This window comes from Trichosurus vulpecula, chromosome 1 (assembly GCF_011100635.1).
Source record: "Trichosurus vulpecula isolate mTriVul1 chromosome 1, mTriVul1.pri, whole genome shotgun sequence".
Lineage (NCBI taxonomy): Eukaryota > Metazoa > Chordata > Mammalia > Diprotodontia > Phalangeridae > Trichosurus > Trichosurus vulpecula.
In genome coordinates, this window is record NC_050573.1 from 365,768,561 (window position 1) to 365,780,864 (window position 12,304).

The window sequence follows — 12,304 nt, forward strand, 5'->3', positions numbered from 1 at the left end:
AGATGATGATATGACTCACAGATGAGCATGAGAGAATTCACTATTTCTCCCCCAAGTTTAACTTGCTTCTTATTGTTATGGGTGCTGCTATCCTCCCACTTACATAATCTCACAGCCTAGTTGTTATCATTGACGCCTCATTCTCTCTCATCTCCAAAACCAATCCTTTTTTTCTTGTAAAAATTGTATTCTCTTTATTCTGCAAATATCAGTTTCAGGGGAAAAAAGCAACTTGAATAAAAACAGCTCGCAGGACACAATATCCTACTCCCCCGATCAGGAGCGTGGGGATAGGGACCCTGTAAGCCCTGCCCTAACACACTGGAAAACAGAAGGAGAAAAAAAATCCCGACTAGACATTGGCAGATGGAGCTAGGCAGAACAGGGCCTCTACTGCTATTGCAGGAAAACACAAGGACCTGTATAGAGGGAGGGGTCTGATGCAGAGGTTTGTCTAATCCACCCCCTCCATGCAGGATACATCTTCCTCTCCTTCAAGTGGGGAGGGGAGATTCTCATCAGGAAGAGCAGCACTGGGTTCTTCTGCTGTTGTCTTATTCGCATTAATGCCAAGATCTAGCTTAATCATGAGATAAATTCAATTTGAGTGAGTCTGAGAATCTTCAAGGGAGAAGCCCAAGGATAGCAGAGCTGTGTCAAAAAGCAGCACCCCCAGGTCTTTCACACCTTGTCATTCTTGTCAGCCTCAGCCTTCTGGCTGAGAGTCAGCACAATGGTGTGATCTGGATTTATCTTCATGGGCTTCTTGGCCACCACATAACCCATTACGGAGTTGTCTCTCAATGCCTATCCCTTCATGTTGCCTGTCCAGCAGTATGTGCTAGTCACAATGCAACAGGGTGATGACACCAGCTGAGTGGGGATTGTCACTCTCTCAACCTTCTTACCCAGAATTTCCTCCAATATCTTGCACAAGTTCTCAAATTTTACCTTGCTTTTCCTCCATTTTTTTTTTCTTTTCTTCTTCAACTTCTGGAAGTTCTAACCCTTCCTTAGTAACAGAGACAAAGGTCTTCCCACTGAATTCCTTTAGCTACTGCACACTCTACCTTCACAACATCTACAGTATATGGCCCCTTTTTTCCCCTCATTTGTTGGTTCCTCATAGGGCTTCCATTTTGGAAGGAGCCCAGGATGGCCAACCTTCACTCCTCTCTCAGTTCTTCTTCTCACTTATCAGACTTTACCACTGTGCATGGGCTATAAACTTATTCTGGAACTTCCTTCAGTGTCTGAGTTTCCCAGCCCTCCAAACGATGGCCCCCATCTCTCATTGGTGAATTCCTCCTGGGGCCTCCATTTTGGAAAAGGGCTCAGGCCAGTGAACTATCGTTGCTCTCCTGGCTCTTGTTCTGACTTTTCAGACTTTGCCACCACCTTCCCATGTGAGTACCTTCACCCTCTCCCCACTCCTTTTTAGTATTGCCTGTTGACTTGACAACTTCAGAAATCAGAACTTGGCCAAATCAGATCTCTTCTTATTATTAATGCAAAAAGTTGTTATGAGGTGGTAAGATTAAAATATAGGATAATAGATGAATATTATTCATCTTGTCTGATCCCTCCATTTAACAGATAAGGAAACAAAAGCCCAGAGATTAAAAGTAAATTGTTCAGTTGCACAAACTGTTTAAAGGAAGAGTAATTCATCTTTTAATAAATATATACTAAGCTCCATGAGAGGAAGGAAAGGGGAAGAGAAGGGAATGAGTACTTATATAGTGCCTACTATATGTCAGTCACTGTGCTATACTCTTTTAGAAATATCTCATTTAATCCCCACAACAACCCTGTGAGATAAGTGCTATTATTTTCTCCATTTTACAGTTGAGGAAACTGAGGCAGTTAGCATTAAGTGACCTGCCCAGGGTCACACAGTTTGTAAGTGTCTGAGGCCAGATTTGAACTCAGGTCTTCCTGATTCCTGATTCCTGATTCCTGACACCACTTCCTGGTGGCTCAGTGCCACCAGCTGCTTCAAAGTGATTCAGGAGTTTCAGTCATTCAATATGCTTGGATGGAGGGTATGTAGGAAAAAGCAGGAAAATCCCTCTTCCAGGTTACTGTAGCTTCTTCCATTACTTCCATCTCCTTCTATTCTTAAGAGTTAAGAAAGTTCCAAATGCATTATACCTCTATGTTGACACACCCACTCAATGTGTTCTTTGGAGTAGCATGTCTGCAGGCGCATTTCCAACTCGAATGAATTCTGGGCTTTCACAGACACCACTCACAAATGTGTTCCTTGGTCTCCTCCTTCCCTCCAGTTGTTCCTCCCTTTTACCAGCAAATGGACCTAGTATAACTTGCTCTGCTTCTGGACTTTCCACCTCTTAGATCATAAAAGTGATGGACATGTTATTTAAGACCTGCCAGGAAGCTGTCTGTTTGTTCATGAAAGAAAGCTTGATAGTTAAAGTTTCCCATGGGTAGGAAGAAGCTGGGTTCCTTGAAATTTGACCTGAAACCTGGCATTCTCATTTACCTCCAGCCACTTCCCAGTTCCAAGGAGGCAACATTCTCTGCACATTTCCCTTCTGTATTTCTCCTTGAGTTACAATGATATTTCACCCATGTATGTCTTGTTATCGTATCTGTCGACAGTTGTACCAACAACTGAATGAGGAGTCCAAAACATGCCCTCTCTGAATGTGAGTTCAAAGCAGGGAGACTGCTGGCTCTGTGCTTAGAAGATTTGAGTTTGACTCTAGATTTTTTCAGTTATTAGTTGTGTGACCTTGGATAAGTCACACCTCTGGGCCTCAGGCCAGTTTTTTATCTGTAAAATGACAGAGTTGGGCTAAATGATCTTTTAGTGTCCTTTCCAGCTTTAACATTCTGTGTGGTTTCACATAATTCTATATACTATTCTTTTCCTAATCGCATTAGCTGAGATACTGTACAGGAGAGTAGAAAAAGGACTGGACTAGAATTAGGGAGGGAGGGAAAAAAACATTTATTAAGCACCTACAATGTTCTAGACATAGCAGTGCTAAGCACTTTACAAATATTATCTCATTTGATCCACAAAATAACCCTATTATTATTATTATTATATACTATTTATATACTGTTATATATATCATATACCATTATATATTATATTATATGTATTATATACAATTATACTGTATTATATTACTATTACATACTATATTCTCCCCATTTTACAGGTGAGGAAACTGAGGCATTTTAGTGACTTACCCAGGGTCATACAGCAAGTAAGTGTTTGAGGTCACATTTGAACTCAGGTCTTCCTAACTCTAGGCTATAAATAAGTAAGTTAAGGAGTATTACAGTTGGATTAATAAGAATGATAATAGTCATTCATCCTAGCACTCTATCCACTGTACCACCTTGCTGCCATTGTATTTTGTGTTGAGGTTGGTCAACGAATAGTTATTTCAAGTCACCTAAAGTCGCTCAGTAATTATATCTTAATTCTCTGATATGTGACCAGGACAATACAAGGCGATTTCTTCATTTCAAATCTGTAAAGTGGGCTATTGTGGACACTATATAAATATTTTCTCTTAGATGTCCAGCGTTTTACAAATATGAGGTATTTTTCTTAAATTCTGTATTTCACACCTTGTTGGCATTCCCTTATTATTTAATGGTACTCAGCCTGCCTCTTTCATCATTGTCCTCATCTGCGTCATCATCACTGTTAACAAGTCCTTAGGGACCTAATTGCACAAGATATTGTGCCAGGTGGTGACTAAAAGAAATTCTTCAACCTTCTTTTGGCCTTAAGTAACACCCTTAAAGAATAGTCACTTGTTTTGCAGATGGAAAATATAGTAGGCTTGGGATCAAGCCCAGAGAAGGGGAATAATTTGTCTGCAGTCAATCAACAGCAGAATTTGTGCTAGATGCCTCAATCTCCTGATTTTTTTTCCACGTTCTTACAGAGCATGGCCTTTTTCTTTATTCATCTCACCTTTCCTTCTTCTCACGTCCTATCCAGCCATAGAATTTGGATGTTTAATAAATGCTCGTTGAAAGAATAATATTGGCCTTCTCAGTGGGTTGGGGCAGAGTGATGGTGGGAAGGAGAGAATTTGGAACTGAAAATAAAGTTAAAAATAAACCTTAATTAATAACAATCTTGTACCCTCATTTTAATAGTACTTTCTATATCCTCCAACAATCTTATGTTCTAGGTAGTGTGATTATTATCATCTGTGGCTTTAAAGACAAGGAAAAATGGAGACTTAGAGAATTTAGATGACTTGGCCAAGTTCAAATGACTAGTAAGATTCAGAAGTAGAACTCAAACCCCACGTATGTCTGGTTCGAAGTGCCCGGCATCACAGAGTCTCCAGCTGAACCGGAGCTCAGAGGCCATCTTATCCAACCAATACCTGCATAAAAATGTCCTCTGCAACAGACTCAAAAAGTGGTCACCCAGGCTCTGCCTGGAGACCCCTAGTAAGGAGGAATATCCCTCTTTTGGCTGGCTCTAATTGTTAGGAAGTTGTATGTTTTTTTTTCTTTAAATGGAGGTAAAATCTTGCTCTTTGCAACGTCTCACAATTGTTTCTTAGTCGGCCTTCTAGGGCCATGTCCAACAAATCTAATCCCTTTTAGACCTGACAACTTTCAAATACTTGTAGACAGTGATCAGGACTTTTTGTATAACACAGGACTGCTTCCCAGGGTGTAGTAGAGCCTGTGAATATTGATACTTGATTAGAATCATAATAACAATGGACATTTACATGGCTTTTCCAAGTTCATGAAGGGCTCTGCATACCTCTCCTTGGCTCCCTCACAGATATCCTGTGAGGTTCTGTGTATGATATTCCATTTTACAAAGGAGGAACCTGAAGGTCGAAAAGTGAAGGGCCTTAACTGGTCACATAGATAGCCGATTGGTATGAGAAGCAAGATTTGTACTACAAGTCCATTCATCTTATTTTATCTATGTGTGCTGTAACTAAAGGGTGCATTCTTTTCATACGTGTACTCTATCTTCTCCTAGTTGTCTATCCCCTAAGATATCTAGCACAGTGCTTTTGAATTAAACTGGATTAGGGAGGTGGAAGGAGAGGGGGATTGGAATTGGGATGGGGATTGGAATTTCTAAGTTCTAGTTTTAGTGCTCACTGAAACTTGCCCTCACTTAGGGGGCATGGTAAGGCCTTGTTCTAGTCTCCTGGCAAGTGGCTTGGTGGTGAATCAAATTAGAGGGACTGGATGGAGAGAACTCTGAGTCTGGGGCCTGGCTTGTTTTGGAAAAGTGCAATATGGTTGAATTCTTTACCCTGCCATCCTCAGCCCTGGCTGCTTGCAGCTCTAGGGTCAGCTTGACTGCTGAACTCACTGTTTCTCCTTTGTCGAGGAAGCAATTGAATTCAACAAATATTTATTAAATATTTAGATTTTACTTAGAAGGCACTGCACTAGGCCCAGGGAATACAGAGACAAAAACAAAAATATCACCCTGATGTCAATGAGCAGGGTATATTCTAGAGGATAAAGTTAAGTTAGAATTTAATCTCTTTGGTCTCTAGGTTCCACAAATAACCTCTTTGGGTCCTAGATTCCACATCTACAAAATGAGCTGTCTGGATTAAATTAATTAGAAGATTCCTTGCTGTGAATCCCTAAGCCTTTTCTTTGCTCACTCTTTCCAGCGGTTAACTTCCCCTAACTTTAGATCCCTAACTCCTGGCCACAGACTCAATCTCCTAAACTCCAGTAACACAAATAAACTTGGCCTCAAACACAGACTAACCTCTAGCCTTTGCTATAGAATGACCTTCTACTCCAGTCTCCCATCCCCTAACCTAGCTACAAACTGAACTTTAACCCTGGACAGAGACATAGTCCTAAGCCCATTCACAGACAAATTCTATGACCACTAAGGAGTCCTAAATTTTTATATAGTTTCCTAAATCTGTTTTTGTTTTGGAGGGGGGAAGGCAGGGCAGTTGAGGGTTAAGTGACTTGCTCAAGGTCACACAGCTAGTAAGTGTGTCAAGTGTCTGAGGCCAGATTTGAATTCAGGTCTTCCTGACCCCAGGGCCTGTGCTCTACTCACTGCACCACCTAGCTGCCCCTAGTCTCCTAACTCTGGCTACAGATAAACTCTCTAAACTTGGCTACAAGCTGGTATGAATCTAGGGCCCAGCCTGACCCCTAACTCAGCCACCTATCTTTGAAAGGTAAATCTTTGGTCATTAAAAGCAGCAAGTAAGAACATTTGGATAGGTCTTATCATATGTGGTGGGGTTTGGGGATGGGGTGGAGGTTGGAAAAGGTGCGAATGATTAGACATATAATGCAAAGCGATGAGAATCAATAATATATTTCTTCCCAATATAGACTTTTCACTCACAGTCTACTTACTGTTCGAGGATGACTGCAGAGGATGACTATACAAACCTTACCCCTATCCAAAGGCCCGTCTAAAATCTGATCTCTTCCATGAAAGTTGTCTTTAGCTACCCTGAGCTCCTTGCTTTCTGAGATATCTGATAACCTTTAAATCAGTGGTTCTCAATATTGTTTTATCTTTGAAATGAAGAAGTATATAGAGCATGGGACATTTACATTGGCAACCAAGAGGAGTTGAGCCTCCAGATCCAATTCTCAGATCATGGGATTCCTCCAACACTCCTCCACCTCATTCTTTTTCTTTACTTTCCTAGGCCTCCTTGTGAAGGATAGCTTAGATAAAGCTGCTGTTGTGACTTGGGCAAAGTTAATATTAGCAGGCAACAAACTGAACCTGAATGTAGGGAGATTGGTTGAGGCCAATCTGGAGCAGGTACAGACTCAAGGTGTAGAGAGGAGTCTTGTGATGCACCTTGGAAACTTTGTGGTCTGCCATTTATATCATATGCATTCTTTAATTTAAACTTTAATTTTTGTGTTTGTATATGTGTATGCATATATGTGTGTGTACATATATATATATAGTAAGTGTGTGTATAAATACATATATATAGTACGTATATTTTAAACATTCTATTCTCTTTAAATTTTTAGTTCCAGACTCTCTCCCTCCTTCCCATCTATTCCCCAACCATTGGAAAGTCAAACAATATGATATCAATTATACATGTGAAATCATATAAAACATATTTGCATATTAGCCACATCACGAAAAAAGCAAAAAAAAAAAAGCCAGAAAGTTATACTTCATTTTGTACCTTGAGTTCATCAGTTCTTTCTCTCTGGAAGTGGACAGAATTTTTTCAATATGAGTCCTTTGGATTCTCAGATCATTATAGTGATTAGTGGAGCCAAGTCTTTCACAGCTGATCATCATCACAACATTGCTGTTACTGTGCCCAATAATCTCCTGGTTCTTCTCACTTCGCTTTGCATCGGTTAATACAGGTGTTGCCACATTCCATATACACTCTATGAGAACCACTACCTTAGATTCCAAACTGCATAGTCTATCACACATGGTCCTGCATTGTTCTCTAACAGTTCAACTTATGGGATTGTCATCTCTCTAACTAGAATGCATGCTTTCTGAAAACAAAGTTCATTTCTCTCTGCCCAGAATGCCTAGCACAGGGCTAGGCACACAGTATGTCCTCTCAATAAGCAATTACTGATTGATTGTTTAATGAACAGCATTTGAATTTGTTGTAGCTCCTGCTCTGTTTCCACTGAGGCAGTGTTATCTCCTGGACTAGCAATGGACATTCTGCACATCTCCCCATGACATTTCATAACATAGGATGTCTGCAACAGCCAATGTTAATTACTTGGATATTTCCAGAGTTAATTAGTTGAGCAGCAGGATTCAAAGGCTTTTTAAAGGCATTCCAGTAACTTTGAGTACCTGAAGGGTTTAAATCTCAGTGTAGGCAGGAGGGAACTCAGGGTGGAGCCAGGAAAGATGGATGGAAAGTAATTAGAAGGGTATTGAGCCCAGCTAGCAAAAGAAAGACATGGCTGGATATTGTCTATGTGTGTATGTATATGTATGTGTATGTATGTGTATTATATATATATGTGTGTGTGCTTATATGTATATACATATATCTATGTATGTCAGTATGAAGCGATACCTCATATATCTGCTTTGAGGGAATAAGCTATTCTACATAAGTAAACTTTCCATTTAACTGAAGATCACTGTATTAAGCATCAATAATTCTTTGAAATCTGTGTGAAAATCTTTTTTGTAATATAGTGAGAGCTCTCCTGCCCTCTTAGTGTAAAGTAAATAAGAATGAACATTGTCTTGACCGTCAGAATCCTTATAATGAGCATCAATTATTATCCTTTGATGCAATGCAATGCGGTTAATCCATTAACCAATCAGTCAGTATGTATTAAGTATCCACTATGTTCTAGGCACTAAGTATACAAGTACGAAGAATAAAATAATCCCAACTCTCAAGGATCTTACGTTCCAATGGTGCGACAAGTACATATAAACACATATATGGCATTAATAAAAAGTTGATGAACAAAATATATACAAAGTAGTTAAATCTGAGGTAATTTGAGAGGAAGTGCATTTGTATTAGGGACAACCCAGGAAAGGCTTCATTTAAAAAATGGCATCTGAGTTATGACTTAAAAGAAGAGAGGGAGTCTCTGAGACAGAATTAAGGTGGAGAGAGGGCATTCCCATCATGGGGACTTCCAGGACAAATGCACAGAGATGGGACATAGAGCTTTGTGTGTGAGGAGCAGAGAAATGCTCAGTGTGGCGGGATTGCAGGGTGTGAGAGAGGGAGTGATGTACAAAGAGGCTAGAAATAAGAGTCAAGACTAGGTTTTGAAGGGACTTAAAGCTAAACAGGGATGCTTACATTTTATCCTAGAGACAATTAGGGGTTAATTAGTTTTTAGAGCTGTTATTTGAGAGTAGGGACTGTCTTTCACCTTTTTTTGTATCCTCAGCTTTAATCACCGTGCCTGGCAAATAGTAGGTACTTAATAATATTTATTGATTGATCGTCTGACTCTAAATGGCCCCGGATCTCTGTACTTTTCAGTCTCATCTTTACTTTTGATTTTTCCTCATCTCCTTTTCTGTGAAGCTGTAAGAAGTCACTTCTATTATCAATGAATCTTTAAGTGGCAGTGAGGTCATGTCTAAGAAACAATAAACCAGTAAAGTCTACAAACATGTATTAAGTGCCTATTATTTGCAAGGTGTGCTAGGCAAAGGGGGACACAGAGGCAAAAATGCAACGTTCTTTGCCTGAAGATGTTTGACTTCTATGTAGGCTACATAACCGACAGGGTGAACTCAGATAAATGTAAAATAAAATAACTTGAGGAAACAGAGAACAGTAGCAACTCTGGGGGGTGGGGGCTGGGGGAACTGGGAGTAAAGATCAGGGACATGAAGAAAACTCTTCAGTTGATTTGAAGAAATATAAAGATGCTAGGAGGAAAAGATAGAAGGGAATGCATTCTATAGAATGCAGCCTGGATTGTGCAAATATATGGAACCTGCAAAATCAGCCTGAACCTGATTAAAATGTAATTGGGAGATGTTTAACAAAATAAGTAAGAATACAATATAATATAAATAATGTTAATTTGTGGTTTTCTAAGTTAATAGGCAGCCCCACAGAGATCTATTTCTATTGGAGTTTGGTACCACTGCTGTAGAATTCTAACCTAGACATGTTACATGTGACCATCTTCAATGGTAGAGTCTCTACTCTTGCTTCTTTGCTTCCCTTTGAGTCAGTACTAAAGCAACATCCTTTATATTCCAAACTCAAAATCATATTCTAAAGGTCAGTGAATATTCCTTTCTTCATTTAGGGGACAAATCAAAATGTTGAATCAGATGTCTACCTCTTTAAACAACAAAAGCTGATAGGCTTCTTCCATGTACTCTTCACTTCTAATTTCCTGCTAATAGTTTGTTGTGGTTTCTAAACCAAAGACCAAATTTGTTCTATCAATTAACCAATGAACATTTTTAGGTACCTACTATGCAATAGGCACTTTGTTACGTACAGGGGATACAAATATAATCAATGAAATAATCTCTCCTTGTAATGAGGGAGACAAAAAGACAGACATGTATAAGTAGATAGAGAATATGTATGCATATAGATGTATATAATACAAATAAATACAAGACAGTTTGAGAGGGAAGACATTGGAAGTTAAGGGGATCAGAAAAGACCACATAGAAGGTGGTTCTTGCAGGGTCTTGAAAGAAATAAGGGAGTCTCTATGTGAGGTATTAAGGAGAGAGTATTTTCTGTGCACAGAGGACAGCCATTTCAAAGGCATGGAGAATAAAGATGGAATGTCCATTATGTGAAGAACAGAGAGAATTCTGATTTGGCTGTGTTGCCAAGGGGTAGTAATATCCAAAGCAGGTGGAAATACAAGTTCAGGCAAGATTGTGAAGGCTTTTTAAAGCTTACAAGAGGAGTTTTTATTTGATTCTAGAAGAATAGAAAGCCATTATGGTTTATTGAGTAGGAGAGTGACACAGTCAAATAAATCTACATTTAAGGAAAGTCACTTTAGCAGTAGTGTGAAGGATGGACTGAATTGGGGAGAAATGAGGCAGGGAGATCAATTAGGAATCCATTGCAGTGATCTAGGTATAAAATGATAAGGGTCTGAACTCAGGTGGTAGCTTTGTGAGTAGAGAGAATGGGTCAAATATAAGAGATGTTATGAAGGTAGAAATGGCAAGATTAACGCAAAATTGTTATTAAAATGAGTAAATGAACCCTGAATAACTGTGCACAAATGAAGTGCACTGATTTTAGTGCATGGGCTTTGTGACAGCTATTCAGCCTTTCAGTGGCTGTATCTCCAGTGCTTAACACAGTGTAGGTACTTAAATTGTGTGTAGAGTGCAAGAGAAATTGATTTTCTTATTTCTCAATTATACTCCAGATGTTTGAGGTTGCTGGAAGTTGGAGCCAGTGCCTGGCATGCAATAAGCCCTTAACACCTGATTATTGACTATTATTGAATTACTGGGTTGTTAACATAAATGTATAAGTCACTAGACATCATATTCCACCTACAGAACACGTATAGAGATTCCCTGCTTCCGGCCAATTGCTTGTTTTAGTTGCTAATCCTAGACATAGTAGGATGGAAGCCCATTTTTAGTGAGTGGAATAGCAGCAGCAGAAAGAAAGATATTTGGAACAAAGAATGACTGAACAGCCAACCCATACCTAGATTAAAAAATAGCTCATGGGATCATAGATCTGGAATGGACTTCAAACATCAACCCCTTCATTTTTCAGATATTGAAACTGAGGTTTAGAGAGGTTAAGTGCCCAAATTTACACAGGGGGAACCAGGATTTGAACTCAGTTGCATTGAATCCATAACCAAAGATCTCTTCATTTGTACTAGGCTGGCCATTGCAAGTCTTTATGAGGCTCTGTACTAAGATTTGAGGATCAAATACAATGAATCTTTATTCAAGGAACATACAATTTACTGGCCTACTTACCCTAACTCAAAGCAGGTACCCTTAATTACCAGTGCCTGCCACTGGCAAAAACTCAACCACAGAGTAGTTCCTCAGGAAATACTGATTCGTGGATTAAGACTCCCTCTGGCAAATATCTTTCTCCTGATCTTACCTCACAAGAAATAAAACTCTTCCCCCAAGACAAGTCTAGTATGCAGGAAGAAAACAGAGAATGAATCACCTCATTCAGATATTTTCTACTGGGTTCAGAACCTCATGAACTAGATTTGTTTTTCAAGGTCAAGATTCATTATTTTAATAAGTTTTTAATTTCTGTTGGGAGCTCTGCTCAGTGATCAAGGGTCGCCTTCAAAAAGATCTAAATTTAGAATTCATTTATTGACCAGAAGGGAAGTGAAAGCATGTCATTGCCATTGAATTTTGAGTATTCCCTTTCAATCCATCTATGAACTAGCTTTTTTTTATTCAATTCCTACTGGATTTCCAATCCTATAAGTCCTATTGGGAAGACAAAAGCAGGTAAAACTTATAGTCTACTCAATCAATCTTATACCTGAAATAATGAGTGAAATCCTAATTACAGATTTTGCTTTACACATAGACAGAGTAGACCTCCTGTTCCCTGTCATTCAATCATCGAATCTTGATTACTCTATGTAAAGTAACAGAATTAAATGCTACCTGACCATTCCAGTTGAATTTTATCTTTGCTCTAAGCATTCCTAGGTTGTGGTTGATGAACATTAAGGTCAATGAAGAAGGTCTGGGGAAGGCCAGAGGGATTTTTCCCTGAGCATCTAGCCTACAGTGATCTTTCTTTCCTTTCAACTTCTAAATGCCCTTCGTATCTATGATCTTTCATGG

General features: G+C 39.3%; 1 pseudogene; it reads right to left on the bottom strand.

The window, feature by feature from the left end:
- Positions 1 to 454: 454 nt before the first annotated feature.
- LOC118838518 overlaps positions 455 to 12,304 on the bottom strand; it is a 29,248-nt pseudogene continuing 17,398 nt past the window's right edge.